This window comes from Athene cunicularia (genome assembly GCF_003259725.1).
Source record: "Athene cunicularia isolate RWA chromosome 8 unlocalized genomic scaffold, athCun1 chr8_part1, whole genome shotgun sequence".
In the NCBI taxonomy this organism is placed as follows: Eukaryota; Metazoa; Chordata; class Aves; order Strigiformes; family Strigidae; genus Athene; species Athene cunicularia.
In genome coordinates, this window is record NW_020799109.1 from 28,981,302 (window position 1) to 29,003,101 (window position 21,800).

General features: G+C 50.9%; 1 protein-coding gene across 1 annotated transcript in view; it reads right to left on the reverse strand.

The window, feature by feature from the left end:
- Positions 1-21,800, reverse strand: part of PBX1 (PBX homeobox 1) — a 127,605-nt gene that overhangs the window by 104,729 nt on the left and 1,076 nt on the right. The window lies entirely within an intron of this gene.

The following is a 21,800-nucleotide window of genomic DNA, read 5'->3' on the forward strand; positions in this document are numbered from 1 at the left end:
CCCATCACCAGGGGGACAAACCCCTGGAAAGCCAGGCCATGCGTTGGTCTCCAAAGGGACTGAAACTGGGGATGGGAGGAGGGGCCAGCTCTCCTTTCCAAAGAGCTTTCAATAGGAAACAGATGTTGAGGGCCCAAGCACTGAAAGCGGGGTCTGCAGAGGGCTTCCCTGGCTCCATGCTCCCAGCAGAATCCGTTTTAATTAAAATATTTCAGTTTGAGCAAGAGGCGAGGGGTAGGGGGAACAGGGAGAAGTCCTGGGGCAATGTGCTTGCTACCTCTGCACAGGCAGTTGGGTTTGTGGCCTGACTAGACAGGGTGCTGGGGTGTGTAGGGTCAGGTGGGAGACCCCATTCTGTACCCCCAGCCCAGGCTCCCTCCCTCCACCAGGGCTCGACAAATTCTGCTGACCTCAAGTAAAAAATTTCAGTACCAAAAAAATAACATTACATCATGTAGGCTGTGTCAGGTTCTATCAATGCCCCCTTCCCACCCACCCCCAAAGCAAGGGGGATGTAACCCAACACTATGAAAACACCAGCCTTAAGAAGAAAAGGGGCCTTTGTCGTGGACCGTCAGCTCCCCGCTCCTGCCTGAGGTGAAGAAAGATCTCCTAAATGCTAGGCTGGGAGGTATAGACTCCAGACATGTCCCCTCCAAGGCCCCTTTGCTTCCCCATCCCCACTTCCAAAACCCCTCCTTGTCCCTTACTTAAAAACTTCAGCCATTACAAGGACACAGAGCTCCCTTCTCCCCCAGATCACTTGGCAAAGGTCAGCCCTGTGGAAAAAAACAGGGTGGCAGGAAACCTGAAAATCCAGCCACAAGATTACTAAAGCCTCCGAGTGTCCTCCAGGTGAGATCCATCCTGGCTTTCTTCCCAAGGGCACCCAACTCCCTCACAGGAGGGGATTCAGAGCAGAACACACACAGACACCCACACCCAGCTCCAGGAATGAGAAACACAGGAAGACCAGGGCCTGAACAGCAAGGAGGGGAGTGGGCAGGGACTCTGTCAAGCCATGGCCACCCAAGCGAGCCTGTATGCCCCACCAGAGCAGAGGCAGAGAGTGTTTGCCCACAGAGGCAGGCATGAGTCAACGAGGAAAGGGAAGGAAATCAGGGCCTGAAGTATCTGATAGGCGGCATCAGCAATGCACCACATCAGGGTACTTCAGGCTATAAGTCGAGAGGAGCCAGGCTCAGGCTGCGGGGATCTCCTGCGGCCACTCAGGAGAGTTGTGCAGGGCAGGTGGGAGTCAGGCTGTGCAGCTCACCCTGCAGCCAGGGAACAGGTACTAACCCGCTACATTTACTTCTGGGGACTTACATGGAAGTAGGAATGAAGGGGGTGCAAATGGAGCAAGCCCCCCTGGACCATGCACAGTGCAAGGCAGGGTTTGGGGTTGCTTTCTGCCCCCCCTGCTGGGATCATGTTTTTTTCCCACCACAAAATGGGAGAACAGAGGCATGCACCCCAGCAAAGCATGTTTGCTTTAACTATGGTCACCGGCAGCACCCCAGCTCACTGAGCAAACCCACAGCAGAGGGAAAAGTAGCTGCCACTGCCCACAGGCAGCACAGCACCAGGCCATGCACAGGTCGAGGCGAGAGGGAGAACACCCAGCTTGCCCCAGGCCTTTGGTTCTCAAATGTATTTTCTCATTAACATGTAATACGGTTTTATCGTCTCAAACAATGTCTGTTTTCGATCAGTTCCTTTATCCCAGACACTGCCGCACGGAGAGACAGAGGAGGCCAGATGGTTCATGTTGCAGGAGTCTTCCTGCTCTTCCCCACCCGCCCCCTAATTCCTCACAAATTCCTGGAATGCCTGCGCCCCCGAAAACCAGCCCCGGGGAAGACGCAGAGGCAAGCATCGGCCTCCAGAGCAGGGGCTGGGGGCCCTCCCCAGCCTCCCCTCCTCACCGCCAGCAGCTTGTGCGGGGCAGGTCCCTGGCGGCAAGCGGCAGCTCCCGGCTGTCGTCTCCTCCAGAAAGTCACCAGCAGGAGGTTTGCACCCAAAGCTAGAGATCCATGGGTCTCCTCCTTCTCTCATGGCAGAGGGATTTCCTCTGCTGAGGGAGGGATGCGCAGACCCCAAAATTCCCCATCCCAGCCCCAAAAGCATGGCCAGCACATGTGGTGCAGGCAGCAGGGAGGCCGTCTGCCCATAATCCCCACCATGTGCCCAAGGCCACAAGGCCCCTGCCACACCATGCACAGCTCCTGCTTTCACCCACACCTCCCAGTGTTAATCCCTGCACTGGCAGCTGGATGCAAAGGTTGCTGAGCTGTTCCCAAAATCCAGGGGCTGATCTGAGCCTTGGCCAAATCAAAGGCAAGGCTCCTGCTAACTTCAGGCGGCCTGCTTCCCACCCCATGCCATCTATCCAGACAGGCAGCTTTGGCTGCTGGCTCCAGCCCACCCTGAAACATGTCCTGGAGGTCTGATAAGGTTCAAGCTCCTCCTGCCATTCTCCCAGCACCCTTGCAAGCACCTTCCTTAGAAGAGGAGGAGGGAGCCCACCAGCCCCAGGAAGGAGCCCTGCTGAGCATAACCCAGCAGCATGGGGGAAAAATAAGGGATGCCGAAAGCAATCGTTCATCAGCCTGGAAGAAGGCCAGGAGACTAGTGTTCACACCCTTAAACTCAGGAAAAGTGCTATGAGAGCACAGATAATCCCATCTGGAAAAAAACTGAGTCTGCTGAAAAAGATGGCACCTTCTCTGAGACACTTAGGCACCACATGGTCCAGCTGGGCCACAGGTCATCCCACACCAGCCACCGGTTGTGGGGTCCCACAGTCTCTTTGATCCTGCAAGACCTTGTCCTGTCTCCCAGGAACTTGGTACAAGCAGTGTTTTAATCTTGCTCCTGCTCTACAGCAGCTACTGCCCAGGAAGTCTCTCCACCAAGAAAGGGTCAGAAGTGATGCCCAGCCCTGCAGCACCCAGGGGCCAGCAGCCACTCTCCAGGGTTTGGCTGCCAAAATGTCACACAGTCTCCTCAGAGGCCTGCTAAGCAGACTGGTATCTGCTCACAATTCGACTGAATTTTCATGAGGATGACACAAGACAGACCCACTGCCAAGTTTCCACAGCTCTTCCACAGAGGAGGGATGCCAGAGCCCAAGAGGCACCTCCAAAATCTCACTCGCACACACAGTGAGGACAATGCCTTTTTTTCTGCATTGCTTTTCTTTCTGAGCTACTCAGCTCGTTTTAGCAAGCCCTACAGCAAACCTGCCTCTACCTGGAGAAACACCAGGGCACACAGTTAAAGCCCTGCCAAGTTCTGAGCAATGAAGAAAAAAATTAAGGGGGTGGGAGGTTTATAGCAGGGAGATTTATACCTGTAGGATCATGCTGTCTTCTCCAACACCCTTCCTACACCTTGCCCAAGCACTGTGATGGAAGAAGCTGTTCTTGCCATGTCATGGTCAGATGATCAAGAGGCAAAGCAGGAGAAGCTGAAGGGGTCCAAGATGTTTGGTTTCCACCCAGGAAGTCAATGTGCAAAAGGAAAGCTGTTACAGGCCAGAACTGAGAGGTCCAGCGAGTCCTCAGAACCCAGGCCTGAAACAGCCAGGAAAGGGGACAAGTAGGGGATGTACCCTTGGAACAGTGCAATGGGAGGGCTGGAAATAAGTGAGGGAGGGCAATGCAAGCATTCTGGTGATTTTGCACTCCATAGCAGAGAAAATATCACCTGCCACCTTTCAGGATTCCCAGCACTCAACTCTGGCTCCATCCAGCAAGAAAAAACACTGCAGGAAAGAGCGAGCTGAAACCTGATCCCCTGAAAGGCCGGACTGGTGTCTGGCTTTTCTTACCGGCTTGGCCGACCTGTACGTGCCAGCCTGGGAAGGCGTAATGGTTCCACCGACAGAACTTCATTAAGTTTTTATACACTCGGCCGCTAATTTATAATCATTAGAGGACAAACAGCCAACAATTACACAAGCAGCACGTTAAGAAGAGAGGGAGAGAGCTTGAAGAAGCAGTGATGGAAACTCATGATTGGGAGCAGGGGTGGCACGTCCCCCATCCTGAGGGTGGCATGTGACAGGGGTGACCTCTCACAAGATTTACTGGCATGCCATTTAGTCAGCTGTAATTAAGGCATCGGGCAGCAGAAAGGCAAAAGGTGCAGGTGAGCACAGGGAGGGGGGGAAAAAAAATATCTCATTTTCAACACAAAAAATCAAAAGAAACAGGAAGAGGAGGAGCGTGCATGTTCCACATTTCCAACTCCTGGGGCAGGCCAGGCCCATGTTTGCAGAAAAATGGGAACACACATGAACAGCACAAATTTCATCCTGATTTAATGAAATCATCAGACATCGGTCACATAACCCCAGTGGCCTTTGCACTCACCAGCTGTCCTCCTGGAGGCAGCTCTGTGCAGGAGGTAGAAGATGGTGTCGCAATGCACAGCCCTGGGACCCTGCGTGAGCAATGCCCGCAGATATCCAAATTGTGAGGATGGAGATGTGGAAACAGGGAAAGGTTTCAAACACCTCTGAGATCAGGAGTCTCTGTTCCCCAGAAGAAAACTCAAAACTAACTCCACCAGCACTCCTCTCCCTCCCAGTAAAGGTGTAAGACTCACATCACCTAACCAGACACTCGCTGCACAACGCAAGGCCACAGGCAGAGAACAACAGGCAGACTAGACTCCCTTCTCTGCAATAACCCAAGCTGCTTTAATCGATCAGAGTCGTAAGATCTGCAGATACAGATGTCCCTGCCACACAGGCAGGCTAGAAAGGCAGCAGGGTGACCTGACCAGCATCACTCAACAAGACGTCGTGCCCAGAAACCAAACTTACAAGTCTTTTGGCTCCCACACAAGGGCTGAGCCTGCTCTCCCGCCCCACAACAGGCAGGCCAGTCAGTCAATTTTCAAGATGTAAGCTTCCTCCTAAACAAGTGTAATGAACACTTCATGCACCTTGCAAAGCCTCTGCTCAGGCATCTCAGCTCAAAGCACTCACTGCCTCTGATCACAGGAGAGGAAAACTCGGTTACAAAACTCAATGCAGCAGGGGGAAAGAGCAGCACCCAGCTTTGCAAAGCTGAGCAGCACCCCTTGAGAAAGGCAAATGAAGTGGGTGGCTGGCCAGGATCTACCCAGCTCCCCTCCAGAGCAGGAGGGGGAGGATGCAGAAAGCCACACAGCCTGCTCACAGGACCCGCCGTGCCTTGCAAGCCATGGCTTGCCAAGCACGCAGAGGGCAGGTAGGCAGAGCCCCATGCTCCGAGCGTACCATCCCAGGCATGCTCGCAGCTCAAAAAAGCAGTCACAGCCCTCCAGCTCCAGCCACTCCCCATCCTGCACCCCACAGCAGAGGTGTGAGGAAAGGCTCACAAGCTGCTTGTGCTTACAGCGGGGCCTTTCCCCTTCTTCCACCCTTGCACTTGCAAAAAGAAAAGTGCAGGTCCAACCCATGCTGACTCTTATCAGATCAAGAGACCAAACTGTTGAGGCCAGAAGGATGAATGCCTCAGATTACTGGGGACTAAGCCTCAGTTTCTCATGTGACAAGCTCCCTTCCCTCTACATCAGCTTAATAACCATCCAGCATCCACATAGGAAAAAAAAAATTTTAGAAAAATCTCTCCACCTAGAAGTGCAAGTGCAGCTCTCAGGGCAATTCAGGGAATCAAGCTGGAAAGCGAATTTAGATGCAAATTCAGACCACTCATCCTGCGTGGGATAGCCCTGCAACTGCACCCACCTGGATACAGCTGCAAGATCATGATTGCCCACCTACACTGGGGCAAGCTTTTCAGAAAGCCTCTTACCTGACCTGCTAAAAATACAGAGCATGTTGTTTAGATTATTTTCCTGTGGCTGTTCAATATCTGTAGTGCCATGAAACCCTCAGTCCACACATTTAAGAATACCAGAGGGGAAAAAAAAAACCCTATGTATGATAAGCCATCATGCAGCCCACATGGGGTAACAACCACAGATTGAATGGTGGGATAGGCAGAGACAAGGAGAAGTGGAGGTTGTTCCATCAAACTTCACTTTGGCATTGCTGCCTTGGAGTAACTTCCAAATTTCAAATTGCCCAAATACCTGTTCTTTTAAGACTTTTTTTTTTTCCCTTTTTAAACAGCATCACTTGAGAGCTGGAATTGTCATTAAATTATTTGTAATATAAAACAGAAATCAAATTTCAGAGAAATACTTTTAATAAAAAAGGCAAAGGCTTAATTTCAAAAATGTAAATATGATATATTTCCATCTTTTTTATGCTTCCCAAAAGTAAAGCAAGAGCCTTCTTTACAGAAACATGTTGGGAAATTGAGCTGCACAAATTTGTACAACGTTTCTGTCAACCCAAATACACATTATTATTATTTCTTTTCCTCCTCCAGACCTTTTAATTTGGAGGGAAGAAAAAAAGACGTCATCTTGCCTAAAGACACGAAGAACATACCAGTGCTTCTCAAGCCCATAAACAACTGGTCCATAGTCCAGCCCGCAGAGATATGGCATGCCATCCTCAATGGGCGATAGGGCAGATAGAGCAATGCCCACCAGACCCAGGTCAGCATCCAGTCCGAAGGCTCTGCGGCGGCAGTATGGGAAGGACACAGGCACCAAACCTCGTGCCAGAATTAGGTATTGCCCTTACAAGCTCTCTGCCCCCCCACTGCCTTGCCCACACCACCCATATCACAGAAAAGCAGATGGAAGGCAGGAAGACCTCACAATGGGGTGGCATCAAACGGGTCAGAAGTGCCAGCATCTGGGAACCCTTGCCACAGAGGAACTAAAAGCAGCTGAGCTCCAAAGTGGAGGACAGAAGAGTTACTTTACAGCCACCTCCTATGTTCAAGTAGGCTCACAAGAACGGACCCCAATATTTTCTGGAAGAAATGCAGGGACACTTGGACTCATCCAGCTTTAGGGATGCCTGCACAGGGTAGGAGGTGAGTACAGGGACCACCAGTGCTCCTGGAGCAGGACCCTCACCACCTCAGGCGAGGAGGGGACAGCCTGTTAAAGTAAGGACATGGTAAGCCGGGTGAAGGGAGCCCAGCAGCATCCTTTGCATCATTAAAGCATGAGCAGCATTGTGTTGTGCCTGGGGGGCTCTCCTGGCAGGACTTCACATAGAGCCAGGGCTGCTCCCCCTCCCTGCACATTTAGGAATGCTCCTCTTGGGCTTTCTGCACGCCATTATCCAAAGAATCGGCAAACGAGGCAAGACCAGCAGCGGCACAACTTGACTCAACACCTCCCTGCAAAGGGGTCAGCCCAATCCACCTCTGGTTTCTCAGCGAGCTGCAGGAAGGGGGAAGGAATAGGGGGGCCTGGCAGAGAGCACACCCCTGCCATGGCCAGCCCCACACAAATGTCATCCAAAGCTTTCCCCAGGGAGGGGGGCTGCACAGCCAGCACCCCTGCGTGCAAACCCCCTCCCCACTACCCCCTTCCCCTTTCCCTCCCCCTAAACTCACTCTTGGGCCCCGTCTTCCCGAACAATCTCGCCGCAGGCTGCTTTTGTAAGTCTCCAGACCCAAAAGAAAAATGATGGGTTTGAACTCTTAACCCCGCCCCAGAAAAAGGCTGGAATTAAAAGGGGTTTATGACTAAGTATGCAGATGGGAATACTGTAATAACAACAGGCGAAATGTTTGCCCAGCAGTTCTGGGCTGGTTTCAGAGGGAGGGAGGGAGTGGGGACAGGGCAGCTTCTGGCCTAAGAATGACGGCACAGAGAAAGAATTTGGCAGCTGGGAGGGAAGGGAGGTTGCTGATAAATGCTGGGGCAGAGGCAGGGAGGGGGGACAGGACCTGACCGCCGCACCACTGGCACTTCAGGGAGGCTGGCTGTGGCACTGCGGGTTTCTGGCTGGCTGACAAAAGGTACAGCCATGGAGTAGGCAAAGCAGGGGTAGGGGGAGATGGCAGGAGAGCTCAGCACCAATCACACGTCTTGTGGGACACTGTCACATTCACGGGGCTGGGACGCACAACAAGGAACATATCAAGGCAGACTGCAATATTCCCACACACCCTAATGCCTTCTGAGGGGGGGACCCATGCACACAGACTCCTGCCAAGTGGGGAGCCCATAACTGCAAACAAGGGCTGATTTTTACCAGCCCTGGGACTCCAGCTCTGCTAAGAAGGTGGTAATACGTCAGTGCCCTAAATTCACCTCAGAGGGCATTTTCAGGACATTACCTTTACCTTTTAGCAATAGGCTGCACCAAGGCCCCACAAGTGGGAGGATCAGGCTAGGGGAGCATAAACCTCAGTCACCATCCCAGAGGACTGCACCCCACCACTGGCTTAACCCTTCTGCAAGAAGGGAGAGTGCTGCTGCTCCAGCAACCAGTCCTGCACAAGCTAGCTCCCACTTCTCAGGCACCCGGGGGCTCCCCTCTTGGGGAGACCAGACAGGTAAGGCACCCTGTCACACAAGGAGTCACCCCAACACTGCTCATCAGAGCCCAAAACACCTCCCTGCCACTGTCCCAAGGCAGGCTGTCCACAGACACCCAGTCTGTAGGATAGGTTTGCTCCATGGCTCACTGGGGATGCAGGTCCCCAGTCGTACCAAATCAGCACCTTCCTGTTCTCTTGAGCTCTCCACAAGGTACCTGCAAACAGTTCAGAAAGCTAACAAACACCTCAATCTTGCAAGTCACCAGGACCACAGGAAAAAAAATTCACATGGCACATGGAAACAAGCCACAGAAACACAGATGCTACCGAAGCCCCCAGGGGAGCCACAATATCAAACTATTTCTAAGTGATGCTCCTGCCACAAGTATGAGGACCTTCCCCTGCCATTTGCTGGGCACAGCCCTGCCTGATGCAACAGCAGCTCTTTGCCAAACCAAGCCCCTCGCAGGGGTATGAGGTTCAGATGGGAACATGCCCCAGCTGCTTCCCTGCAAAGGTGAGGAGTTAAAGCCGCATGCAAAAAATTCACAGCACAACTGGCAAACCAAGAGCTCCAGGAGACTTCCCAGCTTGCAACTCGGGGGATTTCCAAGCACTGTCTCACACCTGCCTTTGGCTCAACAGGGACCTCAGAGTTTGCAGAATCAGCGGACGAAGTTTTGACTTGACTCTGGTCACCTTCTGCTGAAAGGAGCCTGTGGATAGTAAAAGGTCTTTCTTATCACCATAATCCTTCTCCAGGTCCAACCTATTGCATTTATGAACAGAAACATGGCAGCACTACAACAACCAGGCAAGTGGATCCCCCCAAACTGCCTCCTACAGCACCCACTACTGCTGCTACCAGCAATACAGCCCAGGGAACAGGAAAAAAACAAAGCCACCAAGCTTGCTTCTCTTAGCAAGGAAGATCTTTATTTTGCCTCTCCAACAGAGTAAGTGTCTCTGTAAAGACATTTAGAGACCATCTGCGGGGTCAGGAAAGATGGTCATCAGCAAAGCAAGCATGCGTTGCAAAGGGTGATGGAGGGGGGGACCCAGGCTCTGGTCCCTTCCAGCACCACACACCGCAGCAGCCTGTGGCAGACACAAGCTACACAAATGCACAGCTCCCTTCACAGCTGCGGCTCCACGATGGCACAGCGGTGAGAGCCGACACACCAGGAAGCACTTGGATCAGGTAATGGAGGGTGTAGGAGACTGGTGAGATGATTCTTGTGAGTCAGATAAGCTGGCCAGGGCCCAGATCAGCAAGCTCTAAAACTCAGCAAACAAAAGAGGGCAAAACCTGGACATCCCCAGCCCCTTCCTGCTGCCTCCAAGATAACCCCTGCAAGTGGCTCTGGAAGACTGCAACAGGGCTTGATGAGAGTGGCCAGAGTCACATGGAATGCTGCAGCCAGGGCTGGGGACAGAGACTCAACCTGCCATGCCCTGGGGTGAGCTGGTCACTCTAGCTCCCTGCTCAGTCCTGGGACTCACTGAGCAATTTAGTTTCTCCTCTGCCAACAGAAGAAACAACACTGCTCTTGCTCATTTAAGTCATGGCATTCTCTCTCCACATGCAAACTGAACTGGAGACATCCACCTCTTTCTTCCCCAGTTTCCAGGGCACTTCCCAGGATTTAAGCCCCAAATATAAACACTCCTCTGCAAGTCCTTTTCTGACAGCAGTGTTTCCCCTCCCTGCCCAACCTCAACAGCTGTTCTGCACAAGGGAGATTCACATCTCCCTGCCAACAGGGTCACCTCAAGCAGGCAAAGCCCCCAGCACTGCCTCACACCACATCCCTGGAGCTTGCTCCAGAGGCTTTAACAGGTAACAGGTTATGGGAGGCTGCAGCTACTTGTTTGCACAAGGAGGATCTCCTTAGCAGACCAAGGGGAAGATCCTTGCGTTTCAGAGACAGACGTGAGGCTTTCAGTCACAAGAAAATCCAGGACTGAAGCAGAGCCCTGGCCCAACACAAGTCCACAAGATCCCCACCTCTTGAGGAGCAGCCCCAAGCAAAGCCCCATACATTTTGTGGAGGCCTCTCCCCGGAGGCTTGAGATCCTTACCCTCCAGCCTCTGCCAAACTTGGTGCTACAGCCAATCCAGCTTCCATAAAACTTCCACAAAATCCCTTCCATCCTTTCCTCATTTGGGACTTCCAGATGTTCCAGTTGTCATTTTTTCATTAAAGAAAGGAAAGAAGGTGAATGGTGGGGAGGACATCTGGAAGAGGGATAAATACCCATCAAGAGTCATCCCAATTCTGACAGCTGAATGAGTTAGACAAGTGCTAATGAACAAACAGGCTAAATTGTTCCTTTCCCTTCCTGACAGGCTGAACCAAGTCTCCTGAGCACCTCAAACACCAGCTCAGAATACCATCCCTTCCCAGCTTTTGGTAGCAGCGAGAAGCCCAACCTGGGCAGCTGCCCAGCTAAACCAGCCTGCACGTGCTGCCGCTGGCACAGGGAAGCCTGCAATACTAAACCCCACTCCCCTGCACCCTCAGTGGGGTACCACTCACCACCCAGAGTGAAGCCCTGAAGCTGTGTGAGATGGAAAACCAAGCCAAGACCAGACCAAACAACCTTAGTGAGATGGAAAACCAAGCCAGGGCAATGAAGCCTTTAGAAACAGATAAGGACTCAGACCATGCACCCCCTCTTCCTTATGGCAAAGCCTCCTGTTCCAGCAGAGCTGATGCAGGCAAACCAGTAGCCTCCATCCCTCCAATCCGTAACGGCCTGTAGCCCCTTCCTTCCCCTGCATGCAACAGGAGGCACACCCAGCACTAAACACTGAGGCTAACTCCATCCGGTCCTTCTTCCCTACGTCTATTGTCACTAAAAATTTATCCGGTTTCTGCCAAAAAAAAAAAAGCTGCACCTCCCCTCTGCCCTTTAAAGTAAAAGCAGCTCAGCTCTTTACCCAGGGAGGGGGAGAAGAGTTTAAACATCAGTCCCCCATCTACCAAGCACTGCTCCACTCCTCCTCCTTGGACTTTCCACACAGCCCTGTCCCGTCAGCCTGTCTGTGGCATTTGATTCCTGTCTGTCACTAAGTGATGAGGACAAAGGGTGAGGAGTCAGGAAAAGGTCTCAGCTACTTTGTTCATCGTCTGGATACGAACTTTGGATGAACTCCGTGGGGAAAGAGAAAAGCCGCATGGAGCGGGACACAAAAAAAAAAAAAAAAAAAAAAGAAAAAGGAAGCTTGAACAAGGGGACAGAGTGGGAGGGAAAGGGAGAGGAGAGGAGAGCATTTCCCCATCCCCATGGAGGCAGGCAGTCCTGAGAGCTCCCTGCTCCGAGGAGACAGAAGGATATTCAAACTGCCTTCCCAGGAGGCATGTTCAATAAAGCAGGATGCCAACGCAGCCTTTTCTCAAACAAATCTGTTAGTGGCAGGCCAGGGGCCAGCCACAAGGGCTCGCTTTTTAAAGCGACCAAATGGGAATTTCCTAATAAAATTTTCAGAAAAGCCCCACTGTGGCATGGTTAAAGGGAAGCTTACTGGGCAGCAACAAGAAGCATCTTATGCAGAGACCTCTCTGGAAGCACAGCAGGATGAACTACAGTGCAGAATGGGGAGCTCTAGGATGCATCCAGGGCCAGGGCAACAAAGCACCCACATGCTCCCCTGGCACCCACCTGCACCAGCCAGGGGAGATGACTGCCCATAGCACAGTTACATACCAGGATGAAGGCTTACAACCCCAATTTCTGTTGCACTGAAAAAGGGAGGAGGCTCACCCTGTGCTGCAACAGAAGCAATTTCCCTTGTGCCGACCTCAGGGACCTGGAAGAGTCACTGCAGAGCATGCTTGGCTCCTTTGCTTCACTCTGCTTTTCCAGCTTGCAACTGTAAAGCTCTGTGATAGTCTTGAAAACATTAATTCAATCAGCCCCTCCTGGGCAGCAAAGCCATCACAAACTTTCTCCCCAATGGCTCGTACCAAGCAGCTAAGATGCCCACACTAGGATCAGACACAGCCTTCATCCAGGATTATGAGCGAAGTCCAGGCACAAGATGTACTAAGCCACACAGGAAAATGATTGCAATTGCACACGCAATTCTGCAGTGTTCATAAGAGACCTGCTGAGCAATGGAGGTGAAGGGTGCCACAGACAAACCAACCCACCACATTGCACCAGCATCACCCACTGAACACAAGAGGGAACCCACAGCCCCATGGGCTTGCTGGGAACACAGTTCTGGCTCTGCCACCCTGAAAGTCTCTGCCTGAGGCACAAGCACTTATAAATCCAAGGGTCATGCTGGAGGCTGTTCACCACCAGCCTTCCCAGAACATCCCAGCAGAGTGGGTGAACTTACTCTCCAGGATGGCGGAATCCTACATAAAACAAAGATTAAATGGGTTACAAAACCCAGGAAAGCAGCTGAAAGCAATTCACTAGAAGATGCCAGAGTTCACCCCGGAGCCCTTGTCTCTTTACTAACCATCAGCAAACAGAAAAACAACTCTGTATGAGAAAGCTCTACCTGGGACATGACCACAACAGCCCTGCATGCTGCCACAGCCCAGCTGCAGAAGGCATTGGTGAGACCTCCCTGACTGGGAGGTTCCCATTCCCCTTCAAGGTGGGAGAAGCTTCATCCCTTGCATTGGTGCCCAGTACAGGACACCAAGAGCTGCAGAGATGGTCATGGGAACAACTAATCCCAGATCCAGCCTGGCCTCTCCGCTTGGGAAGTTGATTACTCACCACCAGGACTCTTGGAAGTGAAAGGAATCAAAGGCTCAGCTTCACTAACCCACAGCTACATAGGGCCCCAGCCCTCCCAAGATCCACCTACTGTGCACAAAGACAATGACCAGGGAAATAAGGAGAAGGAAGGGGAAATAAGCACATTTCTGCAGGGAAACCACCTGCCCGTGGAGACCAGGAAGGCAGGGTCCTCCCTTGCAGCCACCACATCCCGGAGGAACACGTGTTAGGAAGTAACTCAAGCATCTCGGAGGCACTGTCCAAAACCTCTGACAGAGAAACTTTGATCTCCTCCAAGCATGGCCAGCCCCAGGGGACTGCCTCTAAAGTATACAGCAGAGCATGCCAGGACTAATCAACTCCACAGAGAAAACTTCAGCCCATTTGGAAGAGTTTGTTCCACACTCACTCCAGAAAGTCCAAAAAGCTGCTCTGGCAGTGGGAGGGACCCATCCCCAGCAGCTCAGACAAGGCAGCCTGGCTCAAGGCAACAAGCTCCCAACAGGGAGAACCAGAGAGGAGGGAAAAAAGATGGACAAGATGTCAGCTGGATTGGCCAGTAATCCCATTTGCAGAAAGTGGGAGATCAGGCAGAAGATGCTGGTGCTGCTGGATTCAGGGCAGTTTTGAGAACAGCAAGAGAAGCAGAGGGAGAGAGAGAGGGGGCTGGGGGAAGAGAAGGTAAAAGAAAACAAGTCTGCCTGAAACCCAAGGAGACTGATTAAAAGCAAACAACCCCCACCCCTTCTGAAGGGTTGTCTGGTCTGCTTCCTAAATCTGATTCCCATTTTTCTCTATATGGTTCTCATTTGTTCCTCATTTAGGTCTCCTCCACACTCCTCATCCAGCCTAAGAGAGGCCTCCAAAAGCCACAGGGATGGTCTTCCCCTGGAAGCCCACAAGGGCAATCACTGATCAGGATCAGACCTAGCACCAGTGCTTGCATAAGAGGGAGGAGATGTGGCAAGAGGAAGAAAGCAGGCTGCTGACTAGGTGCAATGGGCAAGAGGCAGAGGAGATTCTTGGAATGAGCTGCCCAAGGAAGGAGAGCATCATTACCTGGGGGTGCTGATGGGAACCTGGCCACCTCTGGGGTAGGAGACCTGGCATCCCCAAAGAGTGAAGCAAAACCAATTAAAAAAATCACAAGAGGGACTGGGAAGAGGGGATACAGCATAAACAGAGACCCACCACACAAGCAGTTTCCCTCTTCAAAGTCTGCTGATTAAAGAGGAGCTTAAAAATTATCCTAATAGAGCTCCTTTCAAACACAAACCACAGGGACCCCTGGTAATTGCACAGCTCCAGCTCCTTTCTCCATCATAGCCTATATAAGATGAAGCAGGTCCATCCACCACCCTTGCCTGCAGGCACGTGCCTCAACATGCTCCACCACTCACGCCTATAGCTCCGGATAGGGTCTTGGGGCTGGAAGCACCCTGCTGTCACAGCCCTCCAAGCACACACTTTCTGCCTTGACCCCTGGCTGTTCACCCTCTGAGCACCCAGCCAGCCGAGCATGCTGCCTTTGCCGAAGGACGTTTCCAAGGCTTAACCAAACATGGCAGAAGGGAAATAACAATCTGTCCTTCAACCCATGTGGACTTTGCCACCTGCCTCAGAAGCATGGAAAGACCTAGGATTTCCTGTACCACCACCCTTCACTGTATCTTATCCATATTGCTTGTGGGTTTTTCACTCTAACCAATCCCCATTTGCCCTCTAGACAGTCTCCCTAAACCTCCAACCAAGCCACAGTGCTGCTGCATGTGTCATCCTACACCCAAACACCCATGGGTCAGGACCCCATGGCTTTCTAGACCTGGATGCAGAAGAGCTATTTCTAAGTAGAAATCCCACCCCAGGCTGCGTGCCTCCCAGGCATGTGCTGCAAACCTGTCTGAATGGAAATACAGCACCCTTCGCCACAATAAAGCACAACCAAGCACCTGCTGCCCAACTGACCCATCCACCACAAGAGGAAACCAGACAGAATCCGAGTTCTCCATGGCCAGAGCCACCCTGCATTCACCCAACAGAGCAGAGTCTAGATGGTTGCACAGCTACCCCTACGCTACATAACATTGTTTTCCCCCTTCTGCTTTCTGCTTGGGTAGAGGACACAGTACCCGTCAGCTGCTCTCCCTGCTCCATCCTCCCCGTAAGGAAAGCAGAGACCCCTGACCTTCTCTGCTGCATCCCCCTAGCCCCTCCGCAGCTTAAGCAGCCCAGGTGCGCAAATGTTACCCAATGCCCTCGCCAAGCATAAAGTAAATTCCACCGAACAGGGGAAATGCCAGCAGCAGTCAGACCCCAGGATGTGCAAATAGCAGCCAGGGACCTTCGGGAGAGGAACAGCCTGGGCCCAGGCACTCCTACCAATAATCCTTATCAGGATGCTCCTCCAGAAGCTCCTGTACCACAGGAAGGATGCTAATTTGACTATTTGAGGGAGCGGGAAAAAAAAGGCTAAATTAAACGTTTGCTATTGCACTAAATGACCTTTTCAGCCGCTTGGGGACAGAATTGCACCAGGGCTTTGGAGCAAGCTACAGCGGGTGCTTCTCACTCATGGCTCCCATGCTCAATCCTTTGTGCCTCTGGATGCATTTAAGGGGCCCATGCCGCCCTAGCCACCTCTGCCCACCCAGCAACAGAGCCAAGATACAGCCTCTTCAGAAAAATCTGCATGAAGTAGGGAGGAAAAAGCAGTCTGCTAAGAGCTTGCTGAGCAAAGCACTTCAGACGGCTTCATTTCACATCACCGAAAGCGTAAATCAGGGAATTGCTCCTCCAGTTTTTCTCCATTAGCAAAGTATATTGCAACTCCCCACCACCAATACCGATCAACACTTCACATCTGCTGGCCAGATCTAACAGCCAGAATTTTCGGGCGGAATAATACATTTGCCGAAAACACGATTCCTGCCACCTGCTTCCCGCAGACAAGTAACTGCACTGGGAGCAGGGCCACGGCAGGCTCCACGCTCTCAACAGGCACAGGCCCAGCCCAACACAGCAGTCAGAAGCTTCACAAATTCCTACCAGAAATAAAGAGGTTACCCCTTGCAAAGCAAGGGTCATAAGCCCTTCAGAACACTGCCTCCACCAGTGGAGCATGTCCCCCTGCCTGCAACTGTCCTACACAAGACCAAATGCCCTTCTGGAAAGCACAAGCTTCACACAAAACATAGCAGGTAGGCTGTGTCCTGTGCTATGGAGTCAGGATTGATGGCTGCAACTCCATCCAACTCATTTATTTTACCCTGTGAACTGTGCCTTTTGTCTAGGGATTTGCAGTAATATTATATTATTACAGTAACAATTTTATATATAAACATCCCCCTCCCAAAAAAAAAAAACCCTAAGTTAAAACACTTGCAACCTTTTAAAATTAGAGTTAAAAGCCAAAGCTTAAATCCAGGGACCAATGCATCCAGAGGCTCCAGGTATTGTATCATTCTTAATGTTTCACCAGAGAATCACTGCACAGGGGAAAAAAGCATGTGTGTAAACAAGCAAATGTACACCCACCAGCAGCTTGGGTTTTGAAACATTAATGTTGAAATTAGAAAGGCACATTTCAGAGAGTTATGGGCAGATTCACTTTCATTTTGGTTCCAGTCTTCTAAGTAACAAATATCAAAGGAAACAGTCACACTAAATTAGGAGAGAAAAATCTCTTTGCTGCAGAGATGCGTCCGAAATCGGGACCGATGGAATTGGGAAAGGAGCAGCAGCCAGCAATGAACACTTCGCAACTGCAAGGATAGTTTTGCCGGTTAACCTGCCACTGCTAATTCTGCTAATCGACATCACTCTGGAGTTTGAAATGTTACCCAACCAGGAGAGAAACTTGATTTTCCTCTTCTGATAACAAGGACAGGCAGGCCAGCCAGGCTGGGCCAAACATGGAGTTACAAAACACTGCCTGTGAAACCGAAAATGGGACATGGAAATGATGAACTAGGTTTCTGAGCTTGCACTCAGGCAAGAAGCAAAAATCCAGCCACCAGCATTTAGACAGGTTGATCCCACTCGCAAAGGCAGCTCTGCTCGTTTTTCACTAAGGCTGAAGTAAAATGGCAAAGTTATCATTTTAGATTAGAGTGGCTCCTCACAGCACTGGTTATTCCAAGGGTTTTCAATTTATCAGTATATTTAAAAAAAAAAAGGGGGAGGGGGGGTAGGAAACAGCCCATCAACTTAGGACAAGCAAAAAGGCTATTTTAGGTAAGGCTTCTATAAATAAAAGGCTAGGCAGGGAGATGACAGCAACAAGGTGCTGCTCACTCAAGGTGTCAGAGGGGATTTCTATTATCTGTGCTGGCGACCTCCCCAAAACACCAAGCTGCAGTGACAGCACATCGCTCCTCCGCAGGCACAGCAGCCCAGCAAGGCGGCTTCCCCGGCAGCCATCCCCTCCATCAGGCTGCCAGTTCTCCTGCTTCTGCCACCAGGAAAAGTGGCTTTTTGTTCTGGATTTAAAAAAAACAAACATATATACACACACACAGGGTTAGGGCTCAAAAACACAAGGCCAGGGGATTTAATTCTTCCATGCTTTTTTTTTTTTTTTTTTAAATCAACACAATTGCAAACCAATAATTCCAGCCCAACCAATCCTCCAGCACCAGGAGAAAGCATCACCTGAGTCCCTCCACAGCCCCGCCACCAGCCTGACAACACCACGCTTTAATGTATTCAGCCCACAGCCTCCTCAGGCCACGGCTTTCTGTAATTTATCCCTATACCACCCGCCACCTTGTACTATTTAAATTGCCGGGGGACGCAACACCTCCGAGATAGTTTTCAGCAGAAGCTGCCAACTGCCCTGCCCACAAAACCATCATTTCTTCATTTGAAACGGGGTTCCCAGCAGATGCTCCCCAAGGGCAACATGTCAAGAGGAGGGATTTCATGGAAAACCCCTGATGTCTATGCCTCTGGAGCATGCTGGGGAGGTGACAGTCTGCAAAGCAGCACACAGCACCTACAGCCCTCCAGCACACCCAAAAAGCAGGAGTGCTCACACAGTCCAGGCTCTGGTGGAGGGCACAGCCTTGGCACCTGGTACCTGCTGGCAGCATTGGGGTGCCACATATGACCCCAGGCTGGCAGTCCAGGGGTCAAGCGCTGTACAGACAGCTTCACCCACCACAGGGAACACCTGCCAGTCCAACCAGACCAGGATCATCTCTGGCTGGATGTTTGGGGAAAGCAAGGGACACAGATTGAGGTTGGTTTATTAGATTATGGACAGCCCCATGCAAATAGGGCCATATTGATCCGGTCTGCAAACACCTGGCTGGGAATACAAGCAGCCCCTGAGTATACAGAAGCTGCTGGAGATTATTAACCAGATCCATTGCTGTAAATCACATTACCTCCTTGCAAACCCCAACCCAGCACCACGTCCCCCTGTGCTAGGCACGGTACAGCACACATCCTTGCAGCACAAAGGAGCATCACTTCGCCCCACCCAGCAGCCAAAAGCCCACAGATTCAGCCCAAAAGTGTGGAGCCTGGCAGGGGCATCCTGATCTGGGATCTGTGGAGCCAGAGCTGCACAGCCCACCTCCTCCCACAACTCCTCCCAAAACAAAGCAAAGCACATGTTAATAGGAGAGTGAAATTCAGTGTCCAGGAAAACTGCCATGGAAATGCAAGGCAGGGATTTAAAAAAAAAAATTTAATTCGCATTTTCAGATACCCCCTCTCCCTGGTATTTTGCACCAGCTGCAAACTACCCCTCTAGAACAGAGAGCAAATAGGACAGGCTCTCCTGCCTCCCAAAGCACCTCAACTCCAAGAGCAGGAAGGAAAAAAAAAAAAGTAAAATACTTCACCGCAGATTTCCAGATGATCACAAAGGGATATCACCTTTGCAGAGCTTTATTAGCAGAGAAGGAAGCAGCTCCCAGATTAAAGGGAGAACTGGGGAATGAGGTGCTGAACCAAAGGCAGAGGAGGAATCCCGTATTCTCCCTTCTTGCCAAAATCCCTAGCTCTGATTCAGCAGATACACTAGGCTATGCTGCTGGTGGTGTATCTCACTGCAAATGAAACCATTTATGTTTAAACCACCACCCTACTCCCCTAAAGAATTGCTGCATGCAGTAATTTCCTTGTGATGGGGGGGGGGAGGAAAAGCCATGATGAAATTGTCTCAGTTTCTCTGCATTTTGTTTACAGCCGCTGCCCTCAAACCCATGGCCAACACACAAGCCTGATAACAGAAATAAATCTAGCATTTGAGATCGTTTAGAAAAGCTCTGCTTGCAGACAGTCAGCGCTCCAAGTGGGAAATCCCTTTGCAAGTCTCAAATCAGGGAATTTGAACCATTTTTTCCCCTGGAGAAATTTAGGCCTGAAAGATCTTCCGAGTTTCTCGTTTGGAACTACAAGGCCCAATAACAAGATCTCTTTCCCTGAACTCACCCATAACACTTCACTGCCAAGACCATGCACAGGTGAAGGGAGATGGACTGGAGAGAGACCCATGGCTACGGGGAAGGCACCTAATTTCATGTAAGAGGATGCTCTGGTTAGCTGCTATTTATGCATGCATCTAGTTAATATAGATATTTTTCTGGCATGCATTAATCAAACACAAAGATTCCTCCTCCTCTACGCCTTGTCCAGTGCTGTCAGCATGCAGCATCCAAAGAGCAGGCTGCCAGCACAGCACCTTCCTGGCACCCTCCATCCCTGGATACACACACCCAGTGGCCACCACTACCTAAAACCTGGGGGAACGAGTGCAAGCAAAGGCTGGAAACTTGGGAACATGGGATCAAAGGCAGTAGGACAAGTTCATCCATCCCCCAGGAGCAAACAGATGGGACAGGAAGCAATAAGACCCAGCAAATCCTTCAAGAGCATCCTTCCAGTCTGCAATCACAGCAAAGTTTACAACATCAGGCACCCACAAAAAACAACCCCTGAAACAAAACCAAACAGGTTTGCTCCTGTACTCCCCAAATTGTGGAGTCCCTCAGAGCAGTAATGCTGTGCCAGGATCTGGGCCTGATTTCTCCGCTTTGCAGGCAGGGCCAAGAGGAAGGAGGTGGGAGGAAGAGCCTGCTGGCAGCCCCCTGCTTCCCACCTCCTCCTCCCCGGAGAATTGCAGGAGGCCAATTTTGATTAAACTAATTAAGCCTGCTCCATTCAAAGAGCTCCAACCACATGCTACCATGGGAGAGGAAGAAAATATAAAATCAAAAAGGAAAAAGAATTTTCCAAGCAAGCATGCTCCTACAAAGTTACCCATACAGATCCCTGATGGACAACACCACGCTGGAAGAGAAAAGCCCAGAAAAAGGACTCGCTGCAGCAACACAGGCCCTGAAGACCCTGCTTCTATCAGGCACCAGGACCTACTGGGACACATTCCCCTTCCCACCAGTGTTCCTATCCCCTCCCAGCCAGTCGTCAGAGGTGGCCACTCTTCTTGAGGTAATGCCACCCTCCACCAAGCCTGGGTCTCCCAGACGCTGCTTTCCCTCCCAAACCATCCCTATCTTTCAGCCCCTTGCATGCTCTCTTCCCTCCTTTCCTTTGAAGACATCAGGTTTCTGGAAACAATTTAGTCGTGAGCTGCAAAAAGGCTTCCTTGGGCAGTGCCAGCTGGCTGGAAGCCCTGCTTTCCCAAAATGTTTCCCATCTCCCCAGGGCAGCCACACCAGGGACCCTGCAGACCCTGTCCCTACAGGGAGCCTGCTCATCTGCAAGAGAGAAGCATCACTTTTGCATTTAAAGCCTTTGAACCAGAGGGGGGAAAAAAAATTAAAAAGTAGTAATTATCAAAGCAAAGGCTTCCTCCCCTTCAATGGGCAGGAGGGATAGCAGCCCGATGAGGGCTGGACCTGCTGAGAGCAGAGCAGGGACACAGATCCTCTGAGGCTGGAGCAAGAACACTTTCATTATTTCATTGCAGAAGCAGAATGAGGCCTTAGGTGCAAGAATTACATTGAAATTCAAATCGGGGTGTTTAACTCTCCCGTGTTCCTTGGGAAGCCTCGGTGGAAATGCAGGATAAGGAGGGCAGGGTTTGAAATCCTAGAGAAGTAAAGGCAAGGGGGAAGGAAAGCAAGCTGCCCCATCCTGCTGTGCAAAAAACTTCATCCGATGGGCCTTGGGCTTGCCAGCCTACCCCAGAACCACCAGCACTACAGACACTACAGCTGCCCCTCTTCTCCCTGGACTGCTCTTGGTGCGGCTTTAGTCGGGAGGGGAGGGAGGAAGAGAACGGAGTGAGGGAGAAAGAAAGAAAGAAACCCCATATCGTAATTGCTATATTAAAGAGAAATAGCAGGCAAGAATAATAAGAGAGGTGTCAGAAGTGAAATACAGTAACAGACATTAAAAAAAGACTACAGTTCTGCGATGGGGGTGTTAATTGAACACAGAGCTGGAGAGAACAAAGGGGTGTTAAGGAAGAAAAGGGGAAAAAAATCCTACCTCCTCCAAAGATCTGATTTGAGTTAAGTTTGGTGAAGATAATGCACAGGGAAAGGTAGTTAAGAGGCGCCTTATATAGCTATTATGTTCTAAATTAAAAAAAAAAAAAACAAAAACAAACAAACCCATTATTCAACAACAATTGCACGGCTAATCAGTGCTATCTATAAATATTCC